A 10459-nucleotide genomic window follows, 5' to 3' on the forward strand; every position below is an offset into this window, starting at 1 on the left:
GATGCTTGGTCCAGTTTGACTTGCCAAAAGGAGCTCTTGGCATCAAGCACTGAAAACATGGACGCGCCAGACATTTGGGCCGCAACTTCTTCCACCGTGCGCATGGGATGGTGGGGGCGCATTAATGCTTCATTTAGGTCTCTTGGGTCAATACATACGCGGATCTTGTCGGTGTCCCTTTTTGTGTGTGGCCACCATTGAGGAAACCCATTCGGTAGGTTCTGAGATGGGTGTGATGACTCCTTGTTTCACCATGTTTTCCAGCTCTGCTTTCACTTTGTCCATCATTGCAACTGGAACGCGGCGAGGTGGGCGAATGACAGGTGTGTCTTCCTGGTCAGTTTCATGTGGTAGGTCACTGGGAGTGAGCCGAGTTCATCATTGAACAGCTCAGCATAGTCGTCGAACCACTTTTGAGAAGAGCTCTGCCCGGCTACATTCACCTGGAAAACTTGGTCTCCCAGGGTCATGAGGTCCATCTTCAGGCAGTCCGGCAGCCCTAGCAGAGGCTGCACTTTACCATTTACCACGTGGAAACGCAGGTCGTAGAACCTTTGGTCGCTTGTCTGGCACTTCAACAACACAGTCCCCTCAGTGTGTATCACTGTGCCTCCATAGGCCACGAGCCTCGCCTTGTTGTCTTTGTTTATTTTTTCAGTGTTTTTCAAGTACAGCAATGTATCCAGGGAGAGAACATTACACTTTGCACCAGTGTCTACTTTCAGTTTGAGCGTCTTGCCATTGACCTTTATGTTGCAGTGTATTTCGTCCTTTACACCATCATCAGACAGCGTGTTTACTTCATTTCCGCCTGGTGAGAGCCCATCGATGTCGAACGATTCACAGTCCTCTCCGCTGCTGTCTGAGTCTGCATGTGCTATTTGGTTGACTGACTTGTACTGCTTGTTTCTCGCTGCTGACCTGCAGTGACTCTTGAAGTGGTTCAGCTTTTTGCAGTAATTGCTTTGCTTCCCATATGCCAAACAAAGTTCCTTTTTCACATGGTGTTCATGGCCACAGTTGGTGCAGTTTATGTTTTGCACTTGATCTTTGTATTGCTTGCTACTACTACTAGCTGTCTTTTGCATTCTGCGGTCCACATTTGTTGAACTGCGTGGCGTTGTTGCAAGCAGTTTAGTATACTGTTCAGTTTGTTCATTGATTTGGCATATCTTGATAGCTTTCAACATTGTAAGATCAGACTCTCTCAGCAGTATCTTCCTCACGCTATCTGAGCTAATGCCACAAACAAGCCTGTCGCAAATTAAATCATCATGCAAAGTTCCAAAGTCACACGTTTTAGCCTTGTTTCGGAGTGCGCTTACATAAGCCTCTATGGTCTCACCGTTTTTTTGGTTCCTTGTGTTGAATGCGTGTCTCTCCATTGTGATATTTGCCTGTGGACTGCAGAGGCATCTGAATTTCCGCTTCAAACACTCCGGATCCTCCCGGGACTCTGCTGGGCGGATCTCGACTCCCTCTCCATCTACTTGAGCAGGTGCATAAGTGAACGTGCGTTCCCTTTCGATAGCCTCGCTTCCTGCCAGATTGAGGAGTATGTAGGCTTTCATTCGGTCGGGCTTGTCACTGTGGGCAGCCGCAATGAAGATATCATATTCTTGTTCAAATATTCTCCAGTTATCGGCAATTTTGTCGTCAAATACGAGCGGGTCCGGACGACGGAAGCCATCAGCCATGTTTGCTAATGTTCGCTGTGTCGCACACTAATATGAACGCATCTAACTGAATCAACACTTTACCTGACTATGTAGAGTACGAAACGGACGGTCGTTAAGTCGTTTCACTTCTGACACCATGTAGAATGGCACAGAGGCAGGTATCATTTCAGAAGTTTTATTAACTAAGTCCACAACATTACAGGCATGCAGTTTGCGTCCGTGTCCGTAGGCTGACTGACGTACGTGACGTAACCACGTGATTACGACATCATTCTACAGGCTAGTACACCATTACACTGTCCGAATGGTGCGCGTTATGAGACTACAGTAAGTGTAGTAGATTTGGTGTGTGTGTGTGTGTGTGTGTGTGTGTGTGTGCTCTCACAGGTGTTAAGACGCTTGTGCATTTCCTGTAAACATACAGTATGCGTTTATGTCAATACTGTGTGTGTGTGTGTGTGTGTGTGTGTGTGTGTGTGTGATAGAGTGACATTCTCTCTGTCGTGGCGTCCTAAAGGCCAGCTGTTGTTATTTTTAATCCCCCTGGGGCTACGTTTCACAGCAGCCTGCGTTTCCCCCCCCACCCTCAACTCTAAAGGGACTTTTTCACACACACACACACACACACACACACACACACACACACACACACACACACACACACACACACACACACACGCACACACACACACACAAAACTAACTTTACACTAGGGTAAATATTCCTCTATTGGTGGCTAGAAAAATTGTTTTCAAAGAATACTTTTATGTATCCGCTTGACTCAATACTATCTGATTGACAACAAACAAGCACAGCTGTCCCTCTGCATCACATGCTATGGCTACAACTGTCCACTCCATCCTCTATAGCTAACGTGTTGAGCGCAGCAGGCAGAAGCATATGCTGTAATCCTGACACACTCGACCAAACTCCTGACGAACAAAACAACACCCAGTGTATTTGTGTTTATGCTGTCCGATCTGTATTTCAAAGACATCAAACCTTCAACTGAACAATGAATACGTTCAAGGAAAAAGAAAACCATACATTGTGAAAAAGCAAACGACAGCTTTTCACTTCGGTCTCACTCTAAGAGCGCAAAAGTGCCTTCCTCTTACCTTCAAGGAGTTCTCCACAGAGCGTCTTTTCTGTCTGAGGGTTCCAGCTTTTCCCAAATAGTTTGTGTGAGACGAGCGAAAGGGGAGCACTTCTTGCCACGCGAAGAGCCTTGCGCCTTTTATTGTGTTGTATTTTATTTGATTAGGCAGTGAGTTGGAGTACTCTCCTAGCCGGTTAAGGTCCACCTCTGTGGTGTCTGTAAAGTGGCCTATACAGTCCCATCTGTGCGGGCCTCTGACCGCTCACTGAGTGGCACTATATTTGGACCCCCTGCTCAGGTTTCACAGTCTCAATACTGAGAGAGGGAGAGAGAGAGAGAGAGAGAGAGAGAGAGAGAGAGAGAGAGAGAGAGAGAGAGAGAGAGAGAGAGAGAGAGAGTATAAATGGATTGAAGAGGAAGGCAAGGAGAAACGTCAAGACAAGGCAGAGAGAGAGAGAGAGAGAGAGAGAGAGAGAGAGAGAGAGAGAGAGAGAGAGAGAGAGAGAGAGAGAGAGAGAGAGAAGGGGAGCTGTGAAAGGGAAACAAAGTTACTTCCCATGCACCCACTCACCTACCTACCTCACACACACAGTGCATGAATGTTTTTAACAGACAAACACTAAACAGTCGGCCATGTGCTGCTATGGATGCTATGGATAGGCTTCCCCTGCTGCACACAAACACAGATGCACTATTGTTGTTCTGCAGCCAATGATAAATCATTCATGTTTACTGGGACACTGCACATATGTCCCATTGTCATCATTCACACTGTGCAATATGCGTATACTGAGCGGTACGTTGCAGTAATGATATATTTACTTATATATATGTATTTCAATCATTCTCTATGTGCCCGTTTGCATGTGTGTGGTGGGGTGTCAATATATTGGCACCCCACAATGTTTGTACTGGGTTGTGGGTCTTGATCAGGTGGTTTCCTAACCTCTAGTGCCCTCCCTGTAATTCAAACTGTGTGTGTGTGTGTGTGTGTGTGTGTGTGTGTGTGTGTGTGTGTGTGTGTGTGTGTGTGTGTGTGTGTGTGTGTGTGTGTGTGTGTGTGTGTGTGTTGGGGGGAGGGGGTTGGTGGGGGCTGAGGTGAGGGTATAAGGCTAGAGCAAGACCATATTTCCACCTGTAACCTGCAATACATTATCTTTTTTTTCTCCAACATTGACCCTGCAATCTGTTGCAGATGGCTGGCCAACATACGGGGACAATTTAGACATCATTTACTTACTTTTCATTCAATTATTATTATTATATAACTTGCTGTGCAATTGGCATGAACTCTTCACTGGATCGAGTTGCAGTGTGTATAGTGTTGCGCGCTGCTGCAGCAATACCGTCCGCCATTGAGATGAGTCCGTATGTCAACAAATTAATCTGTTGCAACTAAGGCTGATTGGAGAAGACTTGCCGACACTGCCAGGTCAAACCGCTAAAGGTGTGTACAGCCCTGTATATAAAAACATACATCCCATGAGTTAATCAACCTGTCAGTCTAATAACAGAAAGGCAATATCTATCACAGAAATGAAGGGGATAAATGTTAACATTGCACTGATATAACACAGGAAAGCATTCTAACATGAAGTCCTACAGTCCAGTTGTTTAGTACGATTATGATCGATGGAGACCCATTTCCTCACTATTTACAAGTCATAATGATAGGTATAAGGGGGGTAAACCACCCTAAATCAACCCCTACTACCCAGCAAAAGGGGTAAGGATGACTTTCACACTGCACATTGCTTCATAATATCACTTCATTCAATACCACGCTTCACACACATGTCAATACACCAACACAGGCACACACACATGCACACGCACACAGGAATAGAGATGTGAGGGTAAGTGATGGAGGAAACAAGTGTAGTTAGTGTAAGCTAGATTTATGCTTCGGACGCATAGAATCTGCGTCCGTCCGTTTTCTGTCTATGCGAGTCCACGCCCCCCTCTCAGAGGCTCTGCGCCCGTCGTCGAGCGCCTCGAAAAAATTCTAACTATCCGTCGGACGGACGTGGAGTACGCAGACAAAAAGGCACTATGATTGGTCGTCTCGCTACTTCCTTGTTCTGTTCTTGTGGCAGCGCAATGCCAGTAGTTTGCGAGAGCAGAGCTGTATTCTGTTAAAAACTTTAATGCCTTGTGTGTAAATGTTTTTAAATACACGAAGCTACAAGCTAAGTAACAAACAATGCATCAGTTGAACACTCGTGGCACAATGCCTGCGGTTTTACTACCGTTCCTCCACCGAATGTAAACACACATAGGCAGAATCAACTGTCTTTACATGCTTGCATTTTCTGCTCGTGAAAACAGACTGGGTATGTCAAATAATGATACCAGTGCATTGCCTTTGCAATTTGTGTGAAAATACCTAGCTAACCGGGATAGAAAGCAACATTGCTTAATAATGACCGCAATGCTTACAATGTAGTGAAAGTAGCCTAATCGCGCAATTTCAAATGTGGCTCGCGACGAGACCTCGGACCTCGCAGAACTCGCAGATGCATGAATACAATGTTGGTTCGTGGCCACTCCCACGCGAGTTTTGACGAGCGCAGTTGCAGAAGTCTAATCTGACCTAAGTCTACGTCTGAGACATTTCAATCTAACTAACTTAAAGGAGTATGCCACTATTTTGGGGCTTAATACAGTTAAAATCGTTGGCTGGGGTTTATAAAGGTGGTAAAGTGTCTTATTTTTCATGTTAAGCGTTGTCTTGCTTTAAGACAAGTTAAAAGGGGGAATATGTCGCTAAGCTAGTGAAAGTCAATGGATCCGTGTAGCATGCTACAATGCTACACGGATCCATTGACTTTCAACGATTTTAACTGTATTAAGCCCCAAAATAGTGGCATACCCCTTTAAGCCAAACTAACACTGGCCCTTTCTGATCCCTTTTATTCTGCCTCCTAAATGTTTTATGATACACTGTTCTTCCCTGCGTCTCTGGAGGTGTCTAAAGACACAGCGCAGATGCACCCTGTGGCCCGTCGAATCACAGCCGGTCCCTAGGCCTATTTCTGGACCCTTATCGCCCTCGAGCTGGACGGAGAGCGGGGCCAGCCGTCCCCATGCTATTCCCCACTCCAGAACAATGCACTGATTAGAGGTGAGCGCCGCTGACAGGACTGCCTGGAATGTCCACTAGGATGGGGGTATGGAGTTTGGACATGGGTGGGTGGGGGGCGCTCAGGCTGGCTCCCTCACTCCACTCCCTCTCAGTGGCAGTCCCGTGTGCCCTGTAATGTAATGTATGCATTCAAAACATCCCCAAGGAGAGTGGTTGTTATAGTGAACTCAACACGAAGCTCTGAGACCTCTCAGTTTTCTCGCACATGTCAGCTCTCTCGATCCGCTGTTCTGTCGATATGGGCTGCTTTGTCCAGGTGAGCTACAAATACACTGTAGGCTTTCAACATTGCCTAAACCCAAACTCTATTCCTAACCTTAGCCCCTGGAGACACTATTGTCAGGGAAGCCGACAAGAGGAGGCAAAGGGGTCATTTGTCCCGGGCCCAGGTAGAGAGAGGGCCCAAAAGTGGTTTTCCATTACATTGTATGTATTGGATGGGGGACCCTTTCAGATGACTTTGTCCTGGGCCCAGCAAAAGCTGTCAGCGTCCCTGAATATTGTACTGTAGTATATTTTTGGTAGTTCTGTTCGACCAATGGGTAGCTCATATCGACACAACACCGCCTCATTTTCAGCAACACATGTGCCTGTCTTGTCGTGCATGCTCATTCAAACAAAATCAGGGACTTCGATACAAGACGAATAACTGGATTGCATGTATGACTTGTTTCTGCTAGCAGAACATTACCCAGGAGGAAAACAAGCTCCTAAGGTTCTGCGTGATTGAGTCATACCCCCCCTGTGTCAAAATAGATTAGGACCAACAGGCCAAGTGCACTGTACAGAAATAACTGCATTAATTTGTGACTGGTTTTGACTGCCAGCCGTTTAATGCTTTGGTGGAAATAGATCTGACCTAGCTGGGCTGCCCGTTGCGCTAAACCACATTGAGTCACTGACCCTGCTGTCAAGACATATCCCAGTACACTACACACACACGACATTCATTCAGTGACCCACCATCATCAATGTCCCAAAAATAATTGGAACGTTCAAATCCTTCAACGTTGATATTAAAGAATACATACACAGACCTATCAATGCAGCAAGGTCTGTGTGTCCCTGTCACACCACCATGACAGAACACTGACACCGTTCGTTACCTGACCTATTGCTATTGGAGGCTACATTCCATTCACCATGGACCAACCATTCTCCCTTTCCCCTGTGTACTATTTCCTTGATTTTACTCCTTGACTCACAGATTTGAAAATCCTCTGTAATCTAGAAATAATCTGCCCTTCTATCAACTGTAGCCTATTTGCATATAATATGCCAGCCTGGGGTCCGTTTCTCGAAAGCGCCTTTGCTATCGTCGTTAGCAAAGTCCTTGGTACCAGCGACTCAACTGCATCTTGACAGCGACGCTCACCACTAAATCCAAGGGAATGGTGTTACGTCTTAAGACGGTCTTAAGACGGTTAGCAACGACAATAATTGAGAAACGGACCCCTGTACAGTAGCCTATGGATGACTTTTCAAAGTTGGGAAATTTGTATAACCGAATTTCATATATATTTTTTATATTTTTATTCAACTATCAGGGCACAATTTTTCCCCTTACCTCTTTGGTAGCCTACCATATAGGCCACACTGACATTTTCATCCTGGCATGTGGTGTATGGTCTACTAACTACAGGGGTAGGCAATTAGCGGCCCAGGGGCCAAATCTGGCCCGCCATCAATTATATTCAGCCCCCGAGATGCAGCAAGTAGCAGTGCTGTGCAGTGAGTGCAGTCAAATAGCCTCCATGCTTTTTTGTTTGCCCTGCATTCGGAATCAGATTTTTTCTGACCCAACTACCTGACATCACAGGCTTTGACATTTCATGGAATAATCTGCCTGACATAGGCCTTTCAAGTGCCCATAGGCCTACGAAAAAAATGGTAAATAAATGTACACTGTCTCAGCAGTAAACCATTGTATATTTACATATATATATATATATATATATATATATATATATATATATATATATATACAGTATATATATGAAGAGTTCAGATGCAAAAACCCCTAAGTGCCATTTCAGAAAATAATCTTAATTTATTTTTATTTAATACAAAGCTATAAAAATTGCACGTGCTTTTATTTTATTTATGTAATATAACTATTTATATGTATTATCAAGTACAAAGTATAAAGTACTAAAAGCTGGTTCCATTGTTTTTTTTTTAAATGTCATGTACAGTATGCAAAAGCTTGCACATGTAGGGTCCATTTCATTTTCAAACCTCCCATCCTCTCCTTGTGCTTATGGCTTTGAGATGTGAGGCAAGATATGATTAAAGATTGAAGTTTTATTCAGTATCTCACAAAAGCATGATTCATGGTCATTCAATGATACAGTAATGGTCATTTTATCATTTGCAATCAGGATGTTGAATCGGGAGAAGTCTCCCAAAAGTTACTGTGACTTTGGAAACTTTGTTTTCTCCATGGAGGCGGGGCATCAGCGAACCTTGAGGCCTCAAGCAAAAGGCGGGAGGACGGGAGGTTAGATAATGATATGGACTTGTAAAGTTCAACCCCAAAACAGCAACCTGAATTTAGTTCACATAAAACATAGTTTATGATGCGTAATAGTTTATTAAAATAAAAATATTTTTTTGGTCTTTGTTGTTTTGCCATATTGCTAAAAAGTAATTTGGATGGTTTGCTGTTGTTTGTTTTTTATGCTTTTTTGCTTTTTCATTTCATTTTTTTTGTCTTTTGTGTATGCATGAATATGTTGGTTGTCATTTTCCTCTGAAGCCAAGTCTCTTTTTCATCCATATAAGAACAGATTTTTTTTTTCCTCTCTCTGGTGGCTCTCAGGCTGGTCACCGCGTCTTTCGCCTTCTGTGGCTGACTCCATGCCCTAGTCTTTAGGCCTGCTGCTGGTTCCCGCCTCACTACCAGTGGCTATGGCCCTGCTCGGCCACTCGCTGAGAAAGCGCGGGTTACCCCAGCCCAGCAGGGTATTGGTTGACGTTTCACACATCAGCTTTCTGTCATTCTCGAGCTCTCCGGTCACTTGCATAGGTTTGTTCAATTTCTGTTGATTTCCTGTCAGAGGGATTTGCCCATCCGTGCTCAGTTTTTTATGTTTCTCGTCATCACAATGGGCTGTCATCTCGTCATCATTGTTTCTTGAAGAAGTCTGTGCTTTTTCAATTTCCTTTGGTTCTTCTGCGTTATTTTCTATGACTGTATCTTCCTGTTCCTTTCCTTTTACGTTGTGTTCCATGAGATGTTTTTTGTGCTCCACCACCAGGGCTTTATCTTGCTGTTCTTTAACCTCCACCGTTTTTACCTGCTCTGTCACTTCATTCTCTTCTTCTCCCTGTTCTTTTACCTGATAAGCTGTTTCTTTTTCTGTCCCTTCTTCGGTAAGCCAACTCTTGTTTAGTCCGTTCCTTTTGATTTTCTGTGACTTCTTTTTTCTCTTCATTGGCCCCTTTTTCCACATTGTTCAGCTCTTTTCTATCCAGCTCCACACTCATTTTCTCCACCTCAGCATTTGTGGAGCTCCAACTGATTACTGTATCCAAAGTGAACCTTTTGATTTTGGGAAGATGAGACATCAGAGTGTCAGCGTATGTCATTGTCTTGAATATATTAAAGATGTTTCCTCTAAGGTACACTGTGCAGGAAATGGTCAACAAAGGTACTGCTGCTCATTGAAACTGGACTGCCTATTTTGATCTTTTCATGAAAGTTTACAAAGTAATAAACAAATATTTTCTAGTATGGCCCAACTACAGCAATCTTTGCAGCTATAAATGTCTATTTCTTGAAATTCAAAATGGCGGACCATGGTGCAAAGTGCAATTTTCCCAGTCATAATGAATATTTAGAATTTGATGGTGGTGGTAAGTATTCATGAAAAATGTAGCATTAGTGAATGGGTAGCATGAATTCTGGAAATCAACAACTAAAAATCTTACACAGTGTCCCTTTAACCCTCTGAGGTCCGAGTGCCCTTCAGAGGGCAATGTGTCTCCAAAAACAAATCTGTAACTCTGTGAGTTTTTGTCATTGAAACATATAAGTCACACCATTAGAAACCTCAGACCTTCCAGGTCCCAAATATATATATATGAAACTTGAAAATGTTAGGGTGGTGCAAGCAGCCTAAAAGCCTCTGAAAAGCCCTCAGAGGGTTAAATATTACATTAAAAGATTAATCACCATGTGTCCCTCTGTCCTGAGGTGAGACTGGCCTGGCCTGACCTGGAGTGACACCAGGTGTCCCCTGGTCCCCAGCCACGCAAATGTCTCTCCTCATGCCTAAGCTTATGTCCTCAAGGCCTATCAATAGCCTGTTTTTAATAGCCTAGGCCTAGGCTATATATATAATTTTATATGCTATAAGGTAAAATTGCATCACACGGATAGGTCACATAAACTCTACACATTAATTAAAAGATTAAACTAAAAATAATAAAAAAAATTGTTTCTTTTTAAAACAAGAAACTGTTGAGCATCTTTATTTTCTGAAGAAAACGGGCAGCTTTTTTTTGGACATACCTCTTTCTTACTGGTTCAGT

The 10459-nt window shown here is 43.8% G+C and overlaps 1 protein-coding gene across 5 annotated transcripts in view; it reads right to left on the minus strand.

Moving 5' to 3' along the window:
• palld (palladin, cytoskeletal associated protein) overlaps positions 1-3009 on the minus strand; it is a 175004-nt gene extending 171995 nt beyond the window's left edge. For all 5 annotated transcript variants that reach the window (XM_063201312.1, XM_063201313.1, XM_063201315.1 and 2 more), the window contains exon 1: positions 2798-3009. The gene's annotated coding sequence lies outside the window, so the exon portion shown is untranslated. The remainder of the gene's footprint in view (positions 1-2797) is intronic.
• Positions 3010-10459: the final 7450 nt, after the last annotated feature.

The sequence above is a fragment of the Engraulis encrasicolus genome, chromosome 6, assembly GCF_034702125.1.
Source record: "Engraulis encrasicolus isolate BLACKSEA-1 chromosome 6, IST_EnEncr_1.0, whole genome shotgun sequence".
Taxonomy (NCBI): Eukaryota; Metazoa; Chordata; class Actinopteri; order Clupeiformes; family Engraulidae; genus Engraulis; species Engraulis encrasicolus.